This window comes from Bos indicus, chromosome 27 (assembly GCF_029378745.1).
Source record: "Bos indicus isolate NIAB-ARS_2022 breed Sahiwal x Tharparkar chromosome 27, NIAB-ARS_B.indTharparkar_mat_pri_1.0, whole genome shotgun sequence".
Taxonomy (NCBI): domain Eukaryota; kingdom Metazoa; phylum Chordata; class Mammalia; order Artiodactyla; family Bovidae; genus Bos; species Bos indicus.
Window position 1 is genome coordinate 4,113,447 of NC_091786.1, and position 24,901 is coordinate 4,138,347.

Consider the following 24,901-nt stretch of genomic DNA (forward strand, 5'->3'; position numbering starts at 1 on the left):
GTGGAACTCAAGTAAAAGGTGTCGGCTTTTCTCATGACATATAGTCTCTGGGGCTGCTACTGAAGATTCACTGCTAAGTCAAGATCCTCAGTTGATCCCAAAGGACAGATGAGAATCACATACACGCTTAAAGGATAAAAACCACTGTAGGTGAGGATGAAAAATACTTGAACATGTTTGGAGGGATATATACATAACGAGTTCTCAAACACACCTGTATTTTGTTGGAAGACTTTTAATTTTATTGTTTATCATGGACCCAGGTTTGCTTATTCTAACGTGAGTTTGTGTTTGCTGAATATGCACCATTTGATTATAGGGAAGGTCACCTAGTTCGTGCTGGGTCAGATGGGGAGGTGTCTGTACGTGCCCAGTCACTCAGTCGTGTATGACTCTTTGCAGCCCCATGGACTGTAGCCCATGGATTCTCCAGGCAAGAATACTAGAATGGGTTGCCATTTCCTTCTCCAGGAGATCTTCCCGACCCAGAGATTGAACCCGAGTCTCCTGCATTGGCAGGTAGGTTCCTCACCACTGGGCCACTTGGGAAGCCAAGATGTGACATGAGACATGGTCAGCGGCTTGGGGATCAGAGTGGCCTGCCCATGACATCTCCACCAGCACCCCTCTCCTGATGCCACAGTGACCCACCTTAATAGATCCCAGACCTGGTCCATAACACACTCAGTGAAAACAGAACGCTCCTACATGGGGATGTAAACTGGCGCAGCCTCTGTGTAAAACAGCATGGAGGTTTCTCAAAAAACCTAAAAGTAGAACTACCTCATGATCCAGCAACTCTACTCCTGGATATATATGCAAAAACAAAACCAAAAATACTAACTCAAAAAAATATACACACTGCAATGCTCACAGCTGCATTATTTACAGTACCTAGGACATGGGAGCGACCTAAGACAACGTACGTCAACAAAGTAATGTTACACAGTCGTAAAAAAAGAGCAAAAATGTGTCATTTCCAGCAACTTGGAGGGCATTATACTGTTATATATAAGTCAGACAGAGGAAGATAAATACTGTATCATACCACGTAAATGTGGAATCTAAAAAATACAACAAGCTAGTAAATAGAACATAAAAGCAGAAGACTCAGATTCAGAGAACAAACTAGTGGTTACTAGTGAGGAGAGGGAGGGGGGTATAAGGGAAATATGGGGAGTCTGAATTGTTAGATATAAGATGGATTCAAGAATGTACTGTACAGCATGAGAAATATGGTCGATATTTTGAAATAACTATAAATAGAAAGTAATCTTTAAAGCTATGTAAAATTTTTTTCAAAGTTAAGGTAACAAAAAACTCAATTCACTCAGTGTGCTCCCATCATGAATATTAAGCCCCTGCATACTCAGTGGAAAGATAACCAGGGAGGACTGTGGTTTTCTGTCTCTAGAGAAAAGAAGGCTCTGGTTTGTGAAGGGGACTGATCAGACCTCACATCCAAGGCAGCAGCGGGCCACTGGACTGGCTGCAACCATGACATCTTCCATCTCTAAGTGGATGCTCCACGCCATGTGTGTGTGTGCTCAGTCACTTCATCCATGTCCAGCTCTGTGTGAACTTCATGGACTGCAGTCCTCCAGGCTCCTCTGTCCATGGAATTCTCCAGGCAAGAATACTGGAGTGCGTTGCCATGCCCTCTTCAAGGGGATCTTCCTGACCCAGGAATCAAACATCTCTTACATCTCCTTCACTGGCAGGCAGTTTCTTCACCACTAGAGCCACCTGTAAAGCCCAACTATATAGATACCAGGCCCTAATTCTTATGGGGTAGATTCAGGGAGAAAATATAAATGGATCCACAAACACACACACAGGGACAACATACAGTCACACACATTTGTTCAGACACACACAGAGATACACACACATCCCTATTCAATCCCCCAGGACGCTGAGTTACAAATGCTCAACTGCTCCTTTTGTTAGCTGGGGAGAAAGTCTGTTGCAGACGGCATATATGAGGAGAGTGCTCCTTTGAGTTCTGAGGTTTGGGAAGGGAGGTTGATTCTGGCTGAGGAAACACTGCAGCAGCTGAGTGGGAGCCTGGCCCTCCTCCCTCTAAGCAGAGACTCTGGGGGAAAAAACTGGGCTCAGCCTGGTTGGGAAGAGCTGGTGTCGGAGGAGGGGAGAGTGAGAGCTAGTGAACTGCAGCGAGGAGACTGGGGGGCGGAGTCCCAGGTCCACACCAGCCAGCTGTGAGGATCCAGGTTGAGTCCTGGGTCCACACCGGCCGCCTGTGAGGATCCAGGACATTTAGCCTCATTCGGTCTGAATTCTTTAAGTCTGAAAATAACTATGCCACTCATACTTGTCTGACCCATGTAATTTTGAGGCTGCCATAAACATTATATGAGAAAACACTGTTGAAACTTGAAAGATCGGTATACACACATGTTATTACTATGAATTAGACCCAGCTGTATTGACAAAGAGACTTGGCAGTTGTTCAAATTCCTCTGTCGCTGGAAACACTAAGGTGTGAATGAACATGACGGGTGTGACCAGGATCCTGAGGCCCCAGGAGATAAAGGTCTAAAACTGTCTATACAACTGTCTATAAACAGTAGAACACTACAAGCTTTCACTATCTTAAATGAGAAAAAGCCCAATTAGGAGGGATCAGTTCAGTTCAGTTCAGTCACTCAGTCGTGTCTGACTCTTTGCAACCCCATGAGCCACAGCACGCCAGGCCTCCCTGTCCATCACCATCTCTCAGAGTCCACCCAAATCCATGTCCATTGAGTCAGTGATGCCATCCAACCATCTCATCTTCTGTTGTCCCCTTCTCCTCCTGCCCTCAATCTCTCCCAGCATCAGGGTCTTTTCAAATGAGTCAGGTCTTTGCATCAGGTGGCCAAAGTATTGGAGTTTCAGCTTCAACATCAGTCCTTCCAAAGAACACCCAGGACTGATCTCCTTTAGGATGGACTGGTTGGATCTCCTTGGAGTCCAAGGGACTCTCAAGAGTCTCCTCCAATACCACAGTTCACAAGCATCAATTCTTCAGTGCTCAGCTTTCTTTATAGTCCAACTCTCACATCCATATGTGACCACTGGAAAAAACATAGCCTTGACTAGATGGACCTTTGTTGACAAAGTAATGTCTCTACTTTTTAATATGTTGTCTAGGTTGGTCATAAATTTCCTTCCAAGGAGTAAGTGTCTTTTAATTTCATGGCTGCAATCACCATCTGCAGTGATTTTGGAGCCCAGAAAAATAAAATCAACCACTGTTTCCCCATCTATTTGCCATGAAGTGATGGGACCGGATGCCATAATCTTCATTTTCTGAATGTTGAGCTTTAAGCCAACTTTTTTACTCTCCACTTTCACTTTCATCAAGAGGGTCTTAAGTTCTTCTTCACTTTCTGCCATAAGGGTGGTGTCATCTGCATATTTAAGGTTATTGACATTTCTTCTGGCAATCTTGATTCCAGCTTGTGCTTCTTCCAGCCCAGCATTTCTCATGATGTACTCTGCATATAAGTTGAATAAGCAGGGATATACTTCTTTTCCTATTTGGAACCAGTCTGTTGTTCCATGTCCAGTTCTAACTGTTGCTTCCTGACCTGCATACAGATTTCTCAAGAGGCAGGTCAGGTGGTCTGGTATTCCCATCTCTTTCAGAATTTTCCAGTTTATTGTGATCCACACAGTCAAAGGCTTTGGCATAGTCAATTAAGCAGAAATAGATGTTTTTCTGAAACTCCCTTGCTTTTTCAATGATCCAACAGATGTTGGCAATTTGATCTCTGATTCTTCTGCCTTATCTAAAACCAGCTTAAACATCTGGAAGTTCATGGTTCATGTGTTGCTGAAGCCTGGCTTGGAGAAGTTTGTGCATTACTTTACTATCCTGTGAGATGAGTGCAGTCATGCGGTAGTTTGATCATTCTTTGGCATTGACTTTCTTAGGGATTGGAATGAAAACTGACCTTTTCCAGGCCTGTGGCCACTGCTGAGTTTTCCAAATTTGCTGGCATATTGAGTGCAGCACTTTCACAGCATCATCTTTCAGGATTTGGAATAGCTCAACTGGAATTCCATCACCTCCACTAGCCTTGTTCGTAGCGATGCTTCCTAAGGCCCACTTGACTTCACATTCCAGGATGTCTGGCTCTAGGTGAGTGATCACACCATCGTGATTATCTGGGTCATGAAGCTCTTTTTTATACAGTTCTTCTGTATATTCTTGCCACCTCTTTTTAATATCTTCTGCTTCTGTTAGATCCCTACCATTTCTGTCCTTTACTGAGCCCATCTTTGCATAAAATGTTCCCTTGGTATCTCTAATTTTCTTGGAGAGATCTCTAGTCTTTCCCATTCTATTGTTTTCCTCTATTTCTTTGCACTGATCTCTAATGAAGGCTTTCTTATCTCTCCTTGCTATTCTTTGGAACTCTGCATTCAAATGGGTATATCTTTCCTTTTCTCCTTTGCTTTTGCTTCCCTTCTTTTCACAGCTATTTGTAAGGCCTCCTCAGACAGCCATTTTGCTTTTTTTGCATTTCATTTTCTTGGGGATGGTCTTGATTCCTGTCTCCTGTACAGTGTCACGAACCTCTGTGCATAGTTCATCAGGCACTCTGTCAATCAGATCTAGTCCCTTATATCTACTTCTCACTTCCATTGTATAGTCATAAGGGATTTGATTTAGGTCATACCTGAATGGTCTAGTAGTTTTCCCCACTTTCTTCAATTTAAGTCTGAATTTGACAATAAGGAGTTCATGATCTGAGCCACAGTCAGCTCCCGGTCTTATTTTTGCTGACTATATAGACCTCCATCTTTTGCTGCAGAGAATATAATCAATCTGATTTCGGTGCCGACCATCTGGTGATTTCCATGTGCAGAGTCTTCTCTTGTGTTGTTGGAAGAGGGTGTTTATTGTGACCAGTGCATTCTCTTGGCAGAACTTTATTAGCCTTTGGCCTGCTTCATTCTGTACTCCAAAGCCAAATTTGCCTGTTATTCCAGGTGTTTCTTGACTTCCTACTTTTGCATTCCAGTCCCCTATAATGAAAAGGATATCTTTTGGGGATATTAGTTCTAGAAGGTCTTATAGGTCTTCATAGAACTGTTCAACTTCAGCTTCTTCAGCGTTACTGGTCAGGGCATAAACTTGGATTACCGTGATATTGAATGGTTTGCCTTGAAACTGAACAGAGATGATTCTGTCATTTTTGAGATTGCATCCAAGTACTGCATTTTTGACTCTTTTGTTGACTATAATGGCTACTCCATTTCTTCTAGGAGATTCCTGCCCACAGTGTAGATATAATGGTCATCTGAGTTAAATTCACCCATTCCAGTCCAGTTTAGTTCGCTGATTCCTAGAATGTCAATGTTCACTCTTGTCATCTCCTGTTTGACCACTTCCAATTTGCCTTGATTCATGGACCTAGCACTCCAGGTTCCTATGCAATATTGCTCTTTACAGCATTGAACACTAGACATCAAATAGTATAATCCCCTTCATTCTACAGGCGAGAAAATTATGAGAGATACTTCCAAATTTGCTCAGTAAACCTCTGTTGAGGTCTTACAACATAGTCAGCATTTTACCCTGCTCTATGCACACAGCACTGCACAGCACACAGCCCTGCCCCTGGTTTCTGCATTTGCACATCACCTCACTGCCCTCACAGGTGCCCTGGCCACAGGCAGGACAGCTTCCACATAAGGAAGCAGGGTTTGGAGGGTGGACTCAACCTGCCCAAAGCCACAGTCTGGATCAGTCTGTTGGTGATTTTTCTTAAAGGCAGCTCTGAATGTTCACAGATTTCAAAGGGTTCTGCAAAAATGCCTCCCTGAAAGCAAGACTGATAAATACCATCATCAAGTATCTTCCTTCAAAATATTAAAACTCTTAATAATTTAAGGGAATCTTTCAGATGTGCAAGTAAACTCTAGATTTTAAATATTACACCAAAGAGGACGTCAACCTGAGTGCATGTACTATGCTCTCAGGTGACTGAAAGACCATTCAAAGGGCATGCAAGTTTGTGTTATGTGTGTGTGTTCATTTTTCTGAAGAGACAGTCCATTCTCCCCAAAATATCCAACCTTGATATAAATAATTCCTTAGTTTAGAAATAAAGCTGTAATGAAGTATATTACATCATCCTAAAAAATGCTCAACTTGTGCTGAAAAAATGAAACAACCAGAAATTTCACAAATAACATAGGCTCTGTTGGTCAGGGAGCAGCGTCAGAAAACATCAAGGAGAATTACTGCTTCTCTCTTAGACCGTTAGAGTGTGTTGATTTAATCCCTCTTGCCTGCCAGGACAAGAATTTTCTTTATCACAGTTCTAGAGCTTGGTACAGTCTAGCTTTAGGTGTCAGAGTGACTGAGTTTCCATCACTTTTATTAGGAAATGGTTTTCCCACCTGGAATATCACATGGTCAAAGCACAGACCACGTAGTCTGAGGTCTGCTTTCCTGGGTTTTACCAGGGGCACAGAGACACCCTGGGTTAACTGTCGCTCATTCCACCCTGGCCTCCTGTCCTTAATCTGTGTTGGATGTCTGCACCACTGGGACAGAGGGGTGTGTGTGTGTGTGTGTGTGTGTGTGTGTATGTATGTTGGGGGGTACCCCACTGCTGATACACAGAAATAGCACCACTGTCTCAGTCTGCTTGGGCTGTGATAACAAAGTACTATAAACTGGCTGGGTTGGAAACAACAGAAGGTACTCCTCACAGCTGCGGAGGCTTGAAGTCCAAGATCAAAGTGATTCGGGGTCTTCAGAGTCCCCCCCTATGCTGGCTGTGTCCTTCTCTGGTGGAGGGGGAAAAGCCCCACCCTTATGACACAATCATGTCCCAGAGACCACACCTCCTAATCCCCTCACATTAGGGGAATGCGCTTCCACATCAGAAGTTGAGAGGGGGTACTCAAACATCCGATCTATAGAAACCACTGTAAAAACATCAGGCCCAGGGAAGAACAAGAGGCCCGTCATGGAGAAAGCAAAGCAGCAAAACCATCAACAGCAGCGTCTTTGGTCCCAAAGCCCACTTAAAAAAAAAAATCATATTCTTTTGCTCTTTCCGTGTAATCCTTTCTCCACTCCCTGCAATGTGTACCAGGCTTTGATGTCTGTCCCGAGCTCAGTGTCTCTCAGTCATCAGTCCTTGCTGTCTCCACTCCCTCCATGAGACAAAGCCCATCGCTGAATGCAGGATGCTGTGTTTGCAGGCAGCCCCCGAGCAGAAACTGAGAACCAGCTGTGGAGACATGAGGCTGACTTTTCCTGAGCCCTGTGCCCCCCATGAAGAAGCCCTGGCCCTTTTGCCTTTCTGGACATGACTCACTGCAGAGAACTGCCTTCCCCAGGAGATGCAGATAGACATGGCCTATGACAAGGTCTGGTGGCTCAGACAGTAAAGAATCTGCCTGCAATGAAGGAGACCCAGGTTCGACCCTTGGAGAAGGAAAATCCCCTGGAGAAGGAAATGGCAACCCACTCCAGTATTCTGGCCTTGAGAATCCCATGGATGGAGGAGCCAGGTGGGCTACAGTCTATGGGGTCACTGATCAGGATCTAACTGATCCTCGAGACCCTGGCAGATCATGTGGTCTGAGAGTTCTCCCTGCTGCAAACACTGCTGCAATAAGGCATTTCTACACTAAGTCTGGATTTGCTTGTGTGTGGCAGGACTCACCTGGGCTTGATATCGGATTCCATCTGAGGAAGATACTGAATAGTTTCTCTTTGGAGAACTGCTACTCTTTCCCCAGATTGACTTTATTTTTGGAAATGTGAGCTTCCATCACCTGTTCTCTGCAGGTGCTCCTCTAACTCCTGTTTAGATTCCCTCTTCCCTGTTAATAGAGAGGTAAGCTGTGCCCTTCTATGCTTGCAGGAATGTGTGCTTGCCTCTTGGCTTGTCCACCTTTTGCCCAGATATCAAGTATTGTGCCAGATGGTCTCCAAAAGGCTGCTCCTTCACAGACAACTCATGATGAGAGACAGTCAACAAATGATACAACTTCTAGACAGCTCCCTAAGCAAAATACTGCTAGACTTAACTGCCATCTCTGAATGTTTTTATGATTGTTTCAGGGAATTTTCAAGTTATGAAACTACATTTAGACAAAATCATTTAAACACGGCATGCACTTTTATGGGCTCCCCTAGGGGCTCAGTGGTAAAGAATCTGCCTACAATGTAGGAACCACAGGAGAGGTGAATCTGATCGAGAAGACCTCATGGAGAAGGGCAGGGCAACCCACTCTGGTATTCATGACCGGAGAGTTCTATGGACAGAGGAGCCTGCATCGCTACACTCCATGGGGTCGCAAAGAGTAGGACTCGACTGAGCGACTAAGTAGCAGGGGTGTAGAATCCGGATTGTTTGTTCTTCACATGAAGGGTGTGCACCAAAGGGTCTGCAACCTCTAGGAATTAGCAATTCCTGGGACGGGCAATCTCCCCAAGATCAGTAAGGCCCCCAGCAAAAGCAAAAGATCAGAAAGTAGAGAACGTACAAAAGGCGTAGTTGACACACCTCCTTTCCTCTATCTCCAACACTTGCAACCACTAAGCTATCATGCTTTTCTAAATACCTGTGGTGGATTCATTTTGATATTTGGCAAAACTAATACAATTATGTAAAGTTTAAAAATAAAATAAAATTAATTAAAAAAATTAAAAAAAAAAAAAAGAAACAAAGAAAAATGTTACATAAATGGAACCACACAGTGTGCCATCTTTGGTACTGGCTTTTCTCACTCAGCGTTTCTCTGTAGATTCATCCAAGTCATTATGTGCATCACCAGTGCATTTATCTTTATTGCTAACTAGCTGCTTCTCAGTTTGCTGAACCATTCACCTGTTACAGGACATCTGGGCTGATTCCAGGTTTTGCTCATGACAAAGACAGTTGCTATGGATATTCATGCACAGGTCTTTGTGTGAACATAGCTCTCATCGGTCTGGATCATATATCCCAGGTGAATTCTCTTGAGATTTATCTATAGGTTTAATAAAATTCTCATCAACATCTCAGCAAAGGTTGGTCTTGAGGATCAGATGGAGCAATAACTGTTTGAATGATCAAGTGTGTTTTATAAAAGCCACGAGAAGAATGTTCTTCTGCACACACCTGTATTTCTGCTCTATCTTCCCCCTTCCTGATGTTCCAAGGTGCCTACTCTTGTCAGTTTATTTCCGTCTGAAGGACTTCCTTTAGCCAAACTCTGTCAGGGTGTCTGCCAGTGACAATCTCTTTTAGTTTTCCCTTACACGAGTATAATTTCAGTCCCCTTTCCTTTCTGGGGGATAGTTTCACCAGATACTGAACTTGCAATGGACGATTTTTTCTTTCAGCACTTGAAAACCATTGTGCTACTTGCTTCTGGATTCCATGGTTCCAAATAAGAAACCTTTGGCCATCTCTCGCATTGTCTTCAGGAATGTTTCTAAATATTTGCTTTCAAAAGTTTTATGATGATGTCTCTTTCTGCATTTTTGTGGGGGCGTGAATGCTGTCTGAAGTTTATTCAGCTTCTCGACTCTACTGTAGGTTCATATCTTTTGCCAAATTTGGGAAGTTTCATCCATTATTTCTTCCAATAATTTATAGCCCTACTTGCTTTATCTCCTTCTGAGACTTCAAGAAGATTAATATTGAATGTTTTGTCCCCAAAATCCCCAAAGGTCTGCTTACTTTTTTCCTGGTCTAATTCTTTGTTGTTCAGATTGGGTGATTTCTACTGATTTCACATTTATGGATTTCATTCTGTCTCCTTTCTTCTCTACTACTGGATCCATCTCTTAGGTGTATTTTGCTTTTTTAATACTATTGTGTTTTTTGTGTTTATATTTTTATTTGATTTAAAAAAATAAATTCTATGTTTTTGCTGATATTTTCTGTCTTTTTATTTCCATTCATTTCAAGAGTTGAAAATTGAAGGCAAATAGCAAGAGCAGGAATTAATGCAGAGCTTGCAGAGTCTCTGGAAGGAGCAGCAGCAAAAGAAAAGTAGTAATAAAGACACAAGTAAGTGAGGGAACTGCCAGAGAAAGAAGAATCCAGTAAAGCTGAGGAGACGGATGCAGAGAAAGCAGTGATCACAGACCAACAGCCTCAATGGAAATACCAAGGTCTCCTTCTCACGTGTTTCCATAAGTTTCTTATATAACAAATGACGTTTCCTAGAAACCAACATGGTTGAGCATCAGCCCCTCCTGGGATATGGTGCTGGAGCTGTCCGCCACAGACAGCTCAGAAGTGACAGACAGGCAGGTCATCACGGAGATGCAGTCCTGTCCCAGCAGTGATGTACTCAGCAACCCCTGGACCCTGAGTTTCCCCTCTTGATAATTGAATAATACCTTGTCCACAGGTTTGCAATGAAAATCAGAAGAGATGGTGAGTGTAACAAGTTGGTTTTTTTTATAAGCATCAAGTTATTTATAATACTACTCAATGCATGTGAGACTTGGGAGTGGGTTTCTGCTTCTTTGACTTGAGTCATTTGATCTCCCAGCCTGTGGTAGAGGGTTGGGCACCACTTCCAGCATCATCTGTATATATTCATGTGGGTACAGCCTCCTCTATCTGTCTCCTGATTCTTCCTGACAGAGTGAGCATTTATTTGCCCCAATTCACCTTTCCCAAATAGAAACTGGAGTTCTTTATTTGACCCACAACAGACTTAGCTACAGTTATTCAAGCCAAGCTGGTCCTTAGGTTTAGTAGGATGAGTAATTGCTTTTCTGATGCTAATTAGGGCTTTATTTTAGGCAGTAGCAATGCCAATCATTTCTCGAGTGCTTACTGAGTGCCAGGAGTTATCTACACTCATTGTTTCTTTTAATCCTCATAATAATCCTATGAAGTAAATATTTTTATTGTACAGAAATACGCTTGCCTTATCCTTAATTTTATCTATAAATCTGAGAAAACTAAATATTAAGCAGACAAAGGTCTTACAGTCATTATATATGGTAAAGATGGGCTTTGAATTCCATCATTCTAATTCCAAACCTTAAACTCTCACTTAGCTCTTTTTCTAATGGAAACATGCATGCATGCTATGCTGTCGCCTCAGTCATGTCCAACTCTGCGTGACCCTATGGACAAGCAGCCTACCAGGCTCCTCCATCCACAGGATTCTCCAGGCAAGAATACTAGAGTGGGCTGCCATTTCCTTCTCCATAATGGAAACACATGAAGTATCCTTTAATTCAGAAGAATGAGTGGGAAGAAATACACCCAGAGAAAACGTAACTGAGGTCTTTAAAGATTTGAAATCATAAAAGGAAAACTTTCACAGTGTGACCAAAAAAAAAAAAAAAAACAAAAAATCTAATTCATATAACTATTTTGTTCTTTACAATGGTCCCATCAATTTGCAACTGAAATTGAGGTTTGTTTCAAAGGAGAAGTTATCATTGCTTGTTATCTCAGGAGTTGCCCTGTCTCTCACAAAATGATAGGATGTATGGTACCCTTTGAGGAAACATCAACCAGTTCCATTAAACTTCCAACAGGTTTGGGCAAGAAAATCCCAATGTCCAATATCCACCACATGAATTCAAATCCCCAATAGCTTCAGGGTTGTTTCCAGGCATTAATATCATAACATCACATTTCAGGTTCAAAAGTTGTTAGAAGATTGATTTAAATGGCCCTAAATCTCCTGTCCCTTCTTATCCTACTGCTTACATTAAACCATATTTTATTTTCAACTGTTCTTATGCAGCATATTGGTTATATAAAAGCAGGGTTATCTACACAAAGGGATTTAGTTTCTGGGTTTTTCCAGTAATGAGTCAATATTTAATGCTAATAATTCCACAACAAATTATTTATTTATATTGTGTGCTTCAACTATTCATTTGCTGATCTTTTATTTATGGGTTATTTACTATGTACATCCATTGGACTAAGTATTTTGTGAAATAAATATTTTAAAATGGAGGTCTTAGACACCACACATGACCTCTCTGGAGTCCATGAGAGTCCACAATTAGGAAGCGTGGTGGTGAGGAAGGGTGGATGGAACATGCCCTATACTGTGAAAATAAGGAAGGAAGGAAGGAAGGAAGATAACGTGGAGTTTCCTTTCTGTTCTGCTCCTGTGGGGGTGGAAGTCTGTGAGTGGGGGGTGGAAATCTGCGAGTGGACTGAAGTGGCAGTGATGTTAAGAGAGGGTGCAGGCAAAGTGAAGAATAAAGAAAAGAATTAATTGTGTTCAGATTGAGGACTTAACAGGTGACGGCTCCTCCTCTCCCACTGTGAGCCATACTAACAAGAAAAGAATGACAAAAATGGGACTTACAGGAAGTGATCAGGGTCTTCAAACCTAACCTTGAAAGCAGGTCTGTCATCTAAAATGAGGACCCTATGATTCTTATTTACAAAGGAAAGCAGTAAATCCTACACATGAGGGAAGAGGAAGAATAAGGAACTACAGATGAAGAGACTGACGCTAACTTAAGGTAACTGGAGGACCGGGGAGGAATATTTGTCGGGAATATCACCACAGGACAGGTATTGAAAAGCTGGTCTGAAATGCAGGGGAATGGGAGTGTAAGCATAGCTTCGTCTTCTGTGACGAGGACTAAAGAAAAGTGAGGTTCTATGCCATTGCCCTTTATCTCAGGGTCCTCAGGGCAGACAGGGCAGGGATCCCCTGGGGTCTCTGCTATAGGGCACTAATCCCACCCATAAGGGCTCCATCCTCATGACCTAAGCCTCTCCCGGGAGACACAGATCTTCAGACCACAGTAGGCTCCCCTCAGTCTCCCCTCTTGATGTCCACCCTCTTCTGTCTGTGTGATTCTCCAGGCAGGAATACTGGATTGGGTTGCCATGCCCTCCTCCAGGGGATCTTCCCTACCCAGGGATTGAACCCAAGTCTCTTGCGTCTCCTGCATTGCAGGCAGATTTTTTACCACTGAGCCATCAGGGAAGCCTCTCAATCTTTTCTTACCCTCCTTCTATTGACAGAGACCCTCACAGACCCTTTCACATGTTAGCTTGCAGCTTGAATTAAAAGGAATTGTTCTTATTTCTGGAAATCCTTCCCTAAGCAATTCAAAAGGTTTAAGTATTTCTTGCCACTTCAACTGCATGAAAGTGAAAATCGATCAGTCATGTCAGACTCTTTGCGACCCCATGGCCAAGACAATCCATGGAATTCTCCAGGCCAGAATACTAGAGTGGGTAGCCTTTCCCCTCTCAAGTGGATCTTCCCAACCTAGGGATCAAACCGGGATTTCCAGCATTGCAGGCAGATTCTTTACCAACTGAACTATCAGGGAAGCTCCAACTGTATAAAAACTCCTTAATCGAGAACCCACGGCCTTCCTTCAGACTTTCACATCCACCTTCTAATCCCATTAACTCCCTGGTCCAATTACAAACTGACCCTCATTTCCTCCCCAGAAGGAGAAGCTCTGTCTGGGGGTCTGAAGTCCATTCCTTGGGGAAGCCAGCGCAGAGCAGGAACACAGCGATGCCTGGTCTTTCCATTAGATGGTGCCTTTGGGCTTTTTTAACCCTTTTCTTCTTTCTTATAACAACTCCTTCCAGGCTCGTTCGTCCATGGGATTTTCCAGGCAAGAGTACTGGAGTGGGGTGCCATTGCCTTCTCCAATAACAACTCCAAACACAGTCTATTCTGATACACAGTGTTCTTCTCATTGACTCAAGTTAGCTCATACATACAGGGAAATAAGGCGCATCTCTGGTGGCTCAGAGGTAAAGAACACACCTGCAATGCAGGAGCAGCAGGAGACCCCGGCCTGATTCCTGGGTCAGGAAGATCCCCTGGAGGAGGCCATGGCAACCCATTCCAGTATTCTTGCGTGGAGAATCTCCACGGACAGAGGAGCCTGGCGGGTTACAGCCCACGGGGTTACAAAGAGTTGGACTCAACTGAAACAACTCAGCAGGCACGCACGGATTTGTAGAGATTTTAACGGTTCATTGACAGTTTCCACTAGCATGTTGATCACTTGAAGAGTACATCAGGATTCAAGATAAAAACACCAGCAATATATGAGAAACTAAGGGGAAAACACCACACGGCATCTTACAGCCACGTCTTACTTCAGGACAAGAGGTTGGTGACTTGGCAGTTGTTTTCCAGTGTGCTAAGCTATCTGGGAAAGCCACAAGGGTAGACAGAGAAACCACAGAGGAATTTCTTCCTGTGTGAAAACACTAACTGATGGAGAAGGTTGTCTCTGACTTGTGCTTCTCCTTTTGATGGAAGGGTGTCTATTAGAAGCAAAGGTCTTCAAAGCTGTGTGACTCTGAGGGGCTGCAGATATGGAGGTGGGGGCTGTAGGTGGCAGAGTCTGTGGAGAGGGCAAGGGTTCATGTTACCATCGGTGCTGTAATTACCGAGCTGCCCCGGCTTATGAAGAGTCTGCTGCTGACCTTAATTTCCTCAGAAGCCCTGTGAATCTCAGTCTGTGGTTCCGCAGAATAGGGCATTTCTCGGAATGCCTGTGTGATGTTACAACAGGAAGACTTTGCATGATTTTATGTTACTGCAGATAGATACTTTTCCAACTCCCAAGTGTCTCTGTTTACAAAAATATGTTTAAATAGTTTTTAGCAATCAAATTCTGAGTTAAGCATTGACCCCTCTGGGATGCTGTGAGATTATGTTACGAGTGTCTGTTTTCTCACTTTTTTTGCCCCTAAAACATGGTCAGGCCTGGCACCGGTTCACTTGATCTCCCAGACTGATGAAGGAGAGAGCAGGTGAGAAGGAGACCATTGAGGGGGGCGCAGTCAAAGTGAGGCTGGAGTTCTCAGAGTCTGCAGACTACCTCATGGCCAGGTCCTGGGCATGTGACAACTTGACATGTGCAACACAAAAAACATCCTCTTTCTTAGCTTTGCTCCAGATGTTACAGGGGAGGGCTGTTTTGTGGTTGTTGTTGATGACGTTTAAATCACAAGTTATTAACTTTTTTTTTAACCAACATTCATCTTCAATTCATTACTACTTTGCTGAAGTTAAAAGGGATCTTTTTTGGTTTTGTTTTAAATATAAATTTATTTATTTTAATTAGAGGTTAATTACTTCACTATATTGTATTGGTTTTGCCATACATCAACATGAATCTGCCAAAGGGATCTTGATCCAACTGAATGATTTCTCTTGAGTCCAACTGCCCAGTGATCCAGACATCCCACCTGATCTCAGCGAGACGAATTCTCTCCTCTGTTAGAGTCGAAGTGCCAATGCCCAGGGGAGATGAACACAGGCTTAGGGCTATGGACCAAATGCCTTTGCCCAACCCTGAACTCGTACGCTGGAGTGTAATGCCCTGTGTGCCTGTACTTGGACATGAGGCCTCTAAGTAAATGATCAAGGTTACTTAAGTTTAAACGAGTTTCCCTGATCTCATGGGGCTAGTGTCCTTATCAAAGGGACCAGAGCATGCGTACTCTCTCTCTCTCTCTGCATGTGGTGAAACGCTGAGTCTGCAAGTCAAGAGGAGCATCCTCGCCCACAGCTGAAACCAGATCTTGACCCGGGACCCCCAGCCTTCAGAAATGTAAGAAAGCAAACATCAGTTGTTGCTTAAACCTCTCACCATGTATTAGTAGCTCAGTCGTGTCTGACTCTTTGTGACCCCATGGACTGTAGCCTGCCAGGCTCCTCTGTCCATGGACTTCTCCAGGCAAGGATACTGGAGTGAGTTGCCACACCCTCCTCCGGGAGGATTTCCCAACCCAGGAACCAAACCCAGGTCTCCCGCATTGCAGACAGATTCTTTACCGTCTGAGCCACCGAGGAAGCCTCTTGGTCTGTTATTTTGTTCTGGAAGCCGGAGCAGACCAATGTCCCTGGAGACAGGTAGCAACATGACCAGCAGGTGGTGGCTAGCTGCCAGAACTAGATTTCTGTATTCTACTGCTACTAACTTCCTTGTAAATATTCTAACCATGAGGCATTTGAATGACAAATGCCCTCTTTCAAATTCAGCACTAGAAATGCATAATCATTAAAAATATGAATACCACTCTAATTTATAATCTTGCCCCTTGCAAAATTTTCAACCTAAGAATGTCTTTTGAAATTAGCCTTTTTTAACATATGTAATTCAGGAGTCCATCTTTGACCACCTACAAATCAAAGTGCTGTGCTATTTCCAGATGAATCTGCTGCCATGGAAACGTGTGAGGTCACCAGGAGAGCTCCATTGCTATGCAGTGTATGGGGTGTGGGCTTGCACTTCCTGAATTATAGGTAATAATGTCAAGCTTTGGAGGGAAAGAGGTAATGCTGTATACATAAAATCCGAGTGGCAGGTATTCATTGTTAATTATCTCATTTTTATTTACCAAGTCCTGACTTTCTGAATGGAGAAAATATCTGGGCATATGGCTATCGAGCTAATGGCACTAAAACACTAATGTAATATTGATTTAATGCAGGTTTCCCAAAGGTTAAAGATCCTCTGGCTTCTGCATAAACAGCATGGAACAAAACAAAATGCAAAATGCCACTTGATAAGAATCTTAATGTCTAATTACCTAAATTCAGAGACTTTGGAAGAAGTCTATGCAAATTTATTAATTATTTGGGTATGGTAAAAATGTCTATAAACCAGTGCCACAAATGCAGCAATTCCACATCTTGTATCTGTCAGCACACCCCCTGTACATCAGGTTTCCATTTCTCAGTTGCAACTGTGGCAGGTTTTTCCTCCCTTTGTCCCAATGAATTCTGAACTTTGATAGTCTGCATCTTGACATTTGGCCCGCTGAGAAAATCTACAAAACCTCAAGACATCCGTAGTCATCGCATCAAGAGCTATTTGTATGGGCAGATGCCTAAAAATGTTGTACTAGTCTCCGTCTTAATTATCACACAGAATAACCGTGAGATACAAAAGGGAACATTATACCCAGCTCCCGAGACCCCTGGGTGGTACAGAGAAGGACTGAATCACCTTAAAAAGCTTTGAGTCACAGCCTGCCTCTGCTGCTCTGGGGCTTGGAGCAACGATCTTCGCTCAAAAAGAGTTTATTTCCTGACACGAGCTGGATGAGAGTTTAGACACAAGACAAGCACATCACCACGATTTATCTCACCCAGGATCACTCAGGAATCAACAGAAAGCTGGAGAACACTTATGCCATGTATCTGCCCTTTCAAGTCACATTTTTGAAATATTCTCAAGATAGTAATTCCATTTCCTTAAAAAAGCAATCCCTTGCTTCTTTCTACCTTTTGCTTGTGATTGCATCTGACAGATGGAAGCTCAGATATCAGATTATTATGTTGCAGCTTAGTTACTTGTCAAAGTATATTCTTTCTTACTCTTCCTATTATCTTTAAATGGTACTATACTTGTACATCAATATTAAAATGCTGCATATGAGGGAAAGTTATAAACACAAACATCCTTTGTGACACAAAAGTCACTCCCATAGGTTACAAAAATAATTCAATAAACATTTGGGTATATGTATATGGGAGCATGTGTCCTCCTTGTGTATCTGCAGATATATTTATGAACATAATGGTAACACACTCTCTTGTGAAAAGCTTGGGCAGGAAGACACAGCGAGACCATTTATTTTCCTTCCATGCTAAAGTGAAGTGAGTTAATATAAATGTTGACTAGACTTGCTGTGGTAATTATTTCATAATATATACAAATATTGGGTGCTTCCCAGGTGGCACTTGTGATAAAGAACCCACTTGCCAATGCAGGTAGACATGAGATGTGGGTGGGTTTGATCCTCCAGGGTCGAAGATCCCCTGGAGGAGGGCACACCCACTCCAGTACTCTTGCCTGGAGAACCCCAAGGACAGAGGAGTCTGGCAGGCTACAGTCCACCAGGCAACACAGAGTTGAACACCACTGAAGTGAATTAGCACGGACAAATATCAAACCATTATGTTGTCCATGTGACTAATATCATAAGAAATTATACCTCAATAAAAAAAGCAAGCAAACAAGAATGAAAAAAAATAGATTAGATTAGATTAGAAACCATGTTAGATTTGTAAAGACACACCCAAATATTTATTTACAGCTAAATAGCAGATCTATATTTCAATAATGCCTGAAGTCGTCCACTAAATTTGAAGATGAATGATGCTTAGGTACAACAATTCAATGACTATTCTGTCCTTTTGAAACAATGTCCACCATGTTCATTTTTGTCAGAGTATTAGATCAATCTGACAATATATAATTATGTACGTGGGACAGGAGACAAAAATCATTTCATTCAGTAGAAACCCGGTGATATTTGGGGTCTGATAGATGGCACCCCACTCCAGTACTCTTGCCTGGAAAATCCCATGGACGCAGGAGCCTGGTAGGCTGCAGTCCATGGGGTCGCTAAGAGTCGGACACGACTGAGCGACTTCACTTTCACGCATTGGAGGAGGAAATGGCAACCCACTCCAGTGTTCTTGCCTGGAGAATCCCAGGAACGGCGGGGCCTGGTGGGCTGCCGTCTATGGGGTCGCACAGAGTTGGACACCACTGAAGCGACTTAGCAGCAGCAGTAAAAGCAAAGGAAGTGACTTGATTAAAACCGTGGAGTGGACAGCTCCAAACTCTCCCCATTTCCAGGAAAAAAAAAAAAAAAAAAGCAGAAACTGTAAGAATCAACTGTCATGATTCCAGCAAACAAAGTTTTGCAGCAACCATAGGAATGCTGAATCAAAAGAAGGCAACTTGGAAATAGGAAAGTTTTGTGCCATTTTTACTGGCCCTGCCCACCACCTCCCTGGCTCACAGAAGGTTCCACACGTGGCCTGCATTCCTGGTCTGGGGCCCTGGGCTCTGGTTTCGGAGGGAGCAGAGCAGAGTGCCTCCACAGACGACTGTGTTTGTCTGTCTTGATCTGTCTGGCAGCTTCCTGAGGACTGACACATGCCTTCCACTTGTTTCACCTAATTCAGAGCCCACCTGGAGCAGAGGCTTGATGGCATCACTTAAAATTATTGTATGGAAGAGGAGAACTCACAGCCATCAGGAATAAAAGGTAACAGCTGAGACATCCAGAGACCACAGATGCCTGGAGGAAAGTCAGGAGAGAGTTCCCTTCAGAAATGAGGGCAGTCACAGGCATCTAAGTATCCTGGGGTAATTTAGAAAGCCACAGAACTCCCAGGACAGGATGCCTGCTCAGAAAAGTTCTGAGGAGACCCCAAGCTGCTCTCCAGGTTCAGTACAAGAGGAAAGACAAGGTTGTAAATGGCCAGGCTAAGTGTCAAAGTGTTAGTGGCTCAGTCATGTCCAATTCTTTGCAACTCTATGGACTGTAGCCCACCAGGCTCTTCTGTCCATGAAATTCTCCAGGCAAGCATACTTGAATGTGTTGCCAAGATCCAGGGGATCTTCCCTACCCAGGGACTGAACCCAAGTCTCTTGTGTCTCCTGCATTGCAGGCAGACTCTTTACCATCTGAGCCACCAAACCCCAGGACAGTCAATCCATACAGAGTGGGTGGGACAGTATTTCTGTTCATGTGCTTTGTTTTGCTTTGTTTTCTGCTCTTGGTATTGAAGGAACTTTTTGTCTTAACACTTAATACCAGTTGAACAAAAGGTCAGCTTTCAGCCATCAAGGAGAGTAAAACCTAAGGCAGGGAGAGAATTTGATTGACAGAGATACCACAGTATAATATTCTAATGTCCAATTTTCAACAACAACACAAAACCACAAAGCATAAAATGAAACAAGAAGATATGATAAGTGCAAAGGAAAAAAAATAAATTGACTGAAATGAAATAGCTCTTGAGGAAGCCTAGACATTAGAATACAGTAAGTCCCCTACATATGAATGAGTTCCTTTCCAAAAGCTTGTTTGTAAGTCCAATTTGTTTGAGTCCAACAGAGTTAGCTGAGGTACCCAACCAACCAATGGGCTATATAGTATTGTTCTGTAATAGGTTTATAATGCTTTTCATACAAGCAGTACAGAAAAAAAAAAAAAAAGCATTTTAAATCTTATAGTACAGTTCAATTCAGTCACTCAGTCACTTCTGACTCTTTGCAACCCCATGGACTGCAGCACGCCAGGCCTCCCTGCCCATCACCAGAGCTTACTCAAACGCATGTCCATTGAGTCGGTGATGCCATCCAACCATCTCATCCTCTGTCGTCCCTTCTCCTCCTGCCTTCAATCTTTCCCAGCATCAGGGTCTTTTCCAATGAGTCAGTTCTTCACATCAGGTGACCAAAGTATTGAAATTTCAAAGTGTTGAAGTTTCAGCCTCAACATCAGTCCTTCCAATGTATATTCAGGACTGATTTCCTTTAGGATGGACTGGTTGGATCTCCTTGCAGTTCCAGGGACTTTCAAGAGTCTTCTCCAACATCACAGTTCAAAAGCATCAATTCTTCGGTGCTCAGCTTTCTTTATGATACAACCCTCACATCCATACATGACTACAGGAAAAACCATAGCTTTGACTAGATGGACCATTGTTTTCAAAGTAATGTCTCTGGTTTTTAATATGCTGTCTAGGTTGATCATAGCTTTTCTTCCAAGGAGCAAGAGTCTTTAATTTCATGACTGAGTCAACATCTGCAGTGATTTTGGAGCCCAAGAAAATAAAGTCTGTCACTGTTTCCATTGTTTCCTCATCTTATAGTACAGTACCTTGAAAAGTACTGTAGAGCACACAGTACGACAGCTGGTATGCAGGGCTGGCACCCGGTGAACAGGCAATAACAGTTACTGACTGGAGAGGGAGGGGTGGTGGGAGATGATAGAGTGAAGAGTTGTCAGCAATAGGAGACGGAGGGCCTGACACTGATGGAATGCATGTCTGCATCTTTGAAAGGCTGCAACTTGAAGTTTCACATAGAGGGGACTTCCTGTGCTAGATGAAGACTTCAAATCAACTCTTTCAAATACTTTCAAAAATCTACATAAAACCATAAGCAAAGAAGTATAGGAAACAAGAAAAAAAGATGGGTGAGCAAAACGGAATGTCAATAAAGAGGTAAAAGCTATAAAATAGAAAACCAAGTAGAAATTCTAGAACTGCAAAGTAAGTGGAAAATTCATAAGAAAGGTTCAACAGCAGATTTGATTGGGTAGAAGAGAATCAATGACCGTAAAGATAAGGCAACTGAAATTATCACGTGTGAGCAGCAGAAGGAAGAAAGAATGAAGAAAGGTGAACAGAGCCTAAGGGGTTCTGTAGGTGGCTGTCAGGCGGACCAGCATGTATGAGCCCCAGCAGGACAATGATCTTCAATTATACAAATAGATTATTTCTCATAATAAACCATGAGGCAAGAAGGCAGTGAATGATGTGATTAAAGTGCTAGAAAAAACAAACAAACCTGTCAACCAAGAATTTCAAATAAAAATCTACCTTTCCAAAATGAGAGAGAGAACTCCCCTGGTTTTCCAGTGGTGAGGAATCTGTGCTTCCACTGCGGGGAGCAGGGGTTCAATCCCTGCTCAAGGAACTGAGACCCTGTGTGCCACACACGGCCTATGTATACATAGAGAGAGAGAAAGAGAGGAAGCTATGACATTCACAAACAAGTAAAAGCTTGAGGGAGTTTAGAGCAACCCTCCAGGAGGTGCTGATGGGGGTCCAAGTGGAAATGAAAGAACTCCAGACAGTGAACACAAGCAGTATGAGCAAACACCACCATTAAAGGTAACTACAAAGTTAAATGTAAAAGTTAGTATTATAGAACTCTTGGTTTATATTTCTTATTTTCCATATAATTTAAAAGGCAAATGCATAAAAAGCATTTATATTGTTCATATCTGTGTTAATGGGTCCACAATGCAGACGGATGCAATCGTGAAAATACCAATATAAAAGGTGAGGGACAGAGACGTATAGAACAATGTCTACATAATTTTGACATTTGGCATTATTCACACTAGAATGCCAAAATGTGACATCAACTGCAATCCCCCCAAACTAGTAAAATAACAACAACAAAAGACAGAAAAGGAAAGAAAAAGAGAATCAAAATGGTATAATACACACACCAACTATGGATAAGGAAATGCAATAATGGAAGATTGAAGAATAACAATAACAGAATATATAAGAGAGATAAGATATACAGAAAAAATATTGTTAAATCACAGAAATAAACCTTCCCTATCAATTATTACTTTAAATGTAAATAGACTCCCCAACTAAGGGAGAGAAAGTCGCTCAGTCGTGTCCAACTCTTTGCCACCCCATGGGATTCCCCAGGCCAGAATACTGGAGTAGGTAGCCTTTCCCTCCTCCAGGGGATCTTCCCAACCCAGGAATCAAACCCAGATCTCCTGTATTGCAAGCAGATTCTTCACCAGCTGAGCCACAAAGGAAGCCCAAGAATACTGGAGTGGGTAGCCTGTCTCTTCTCTGGCAATCTTCCCGACCTAGGAATCAAACCAGGGTCTCCTGCATTGCAGGTGGATTCTTTACCAACTGAGCTACCAGGCAAGCCCCAACTAAGGGAGAGATTGGAAAAATGAAAACAAACAAACAAACAAACACCATTTATCTATATGCTGTCTACAAGAGACTGCCTTTAGATACAAGGACATAACAAGGTTAACAAAGGATAGTAAAAGATATTTCAAATAATAACCCAAAGAATGATCATATTATCAGAAAAAATAGGTTGCCGAAAAACACAATCAGAGTTTCAAGAGATAAAGAAGTACGTTATATCAAAGTTTGTTACATCATGAAGATGCAACAATTATAAAATCGTGTGCCTAACAAGAGTCCCAACATATATGAAGCAAAAGTCTGACAGAACTGAAGAGAGAAAGAGACAGTTCTACAATAATAGTCAGATACATGGGCGCTCCACTCTGAGTGTAGACGGTACCACCACACAGAAGATCAGTGGGGAAACAGGGCTGGAACCATGCCCACTGCTCGCCAATTGGACTTAACAGATGATCAGACCTACTCAACTAACAACAGGAGAAGGCACATCCTTCTTAGTTCAGCATTTGCCAGAAGAGGCAATGGGTTAGGTCACAAAACATGTCTTCCTGAATTAAAAAAGAAGAAGAAGATTGATATCATACACAGTACCTTTTCCAATCACTTTGGAGTGAAACTAGAAGTCAGGACATGCTAAGTCGCTGTTGTGTCTGACTCTTTGCGACCCCGTGGACTGTAGACCACGAGGCTCCTCTGTCCATGGGATTTCCCAGGCAAGAATACTGGGGGGTGGGGGGGGGTTGCCATTTTCTCCTCCAGGGGATCTTTCTGACCCAGGGGTTGAAACTGCATCTCTTATGTCTCCTGTATTAGGCAGGTAGAAGGAAAACTGGAAAATCCATAAATATTTGGAAATTCACACACAAACAACCAATGGGTCAAACAAGAAAAAAAAAAAAAAAAGTGAAATCAGAAAATACAAGGAAAATTAGAAAATATATTGAGGTGAAAAAAGCAAAAACACAAACTTGTGATTCAGTGTAAACAATGCTCAGACATGTAAATAGTCAATAAGCACATGAAAGACCGTCAGTATTATTCCTCTCCAGGGAAATAACTTTGTAAATCAAAGGGAGGATAAGATACCTCTTGATACTTATTAAGATTGCAATAGCCAAAAACATTGAAAAGTGACTAGCTGTTTATGAGGCTCTGGAGAAATTGGAATCTTGTACATTGCTGGTGGGGATGCAAAATGTGCTGTAGCAGTCGAGACAGTTCAGTTGTTCCTCAAAAACTTAAGCAGACAAGAGGAGAACAGGCGATAGAGGATGAAATGTGTTGATGGCATCATCAACTCAGTGGAGGAGTCTGAGCAAACTCCCGGAGAGAGTGAAGGACAGAGGAGCCTGGCATGCTGCAGTCCCTGGGGTCGCAAAGAGTTGGACATGACTGAACGACTGAACAATGAATGAGATTGTTGAATGAATGAACATGAATGAGATTTCACTACTAGATATATTCTCAAAGGAATCGAAAGCAGGACTGATTTTTTTCAGATGAAGAAAATTAATTTGAAATGGGTATCTTTGTTAGAAGACAGTGAATTCATACACACACACACACACACACACACACACACACACACCCAACACAGAAAAGACTATATTCCAGAAACCCTGATTATATAAAGGTAGGCAAGATTATATAAGGGATACATTTCCTTAGTAATGGCAGATAACTGACAAATCAATCTGATTTTAGATGAATGGAGATTAATTTTTCTTGTAACAGCATTGCCAACTGTTTACTGGGTCATAAACACCCACCAGTCTGTTCTTGCCAGAGAAAATGCACAATAAACAAGATATATGCCCTTAAAACTAACAAAGCATCGGTGACAACAAGTTGCTTCCCTTATCTCATGGTTCATTTGAGATGATCACTCCCTAATTATCAACCAATTCTTAGGGTTATCATTCTTTTTACTCACATGCAAAAAAAAAAAAAAAGAAGAAAAATGAATTGAAAGCAGGGACCTGAAGAGATGTTTGTACAGCCACGTTCATGGCACCATCATTCACAACAGCCAAGAGGTGGAAGTGAGCCAAGTGCCCATAGACGGATGAATAGGCAAGCAAAGTGTGCTCGTCACACAGAATGGGGTGTTATTCAGCCATAAAAAGACGAAGGTCTGAAAAATGCTACCACGTGGATGAATCTTTGAAACATTACACTAAGTGAAATAAACTGGGCACAAAAAGACAAATATTGTATGATTCCACATAGGTGAGTTACCTAGACTAGGCAAATTCATAGAGACAGAAAGCAGAATGAAGTAAAGCCCACACTGGCCTGTGGAATAACGGACGACACACACAACTGGAAAAGAAATGTCCTGACCAGCCCCACGTGCAGACGTCATTCTCCACCCCATTTCTCATGTGCCCACTCGACTAAAATCAAAAAGGAAAAGGTCCTTCCCCACTCA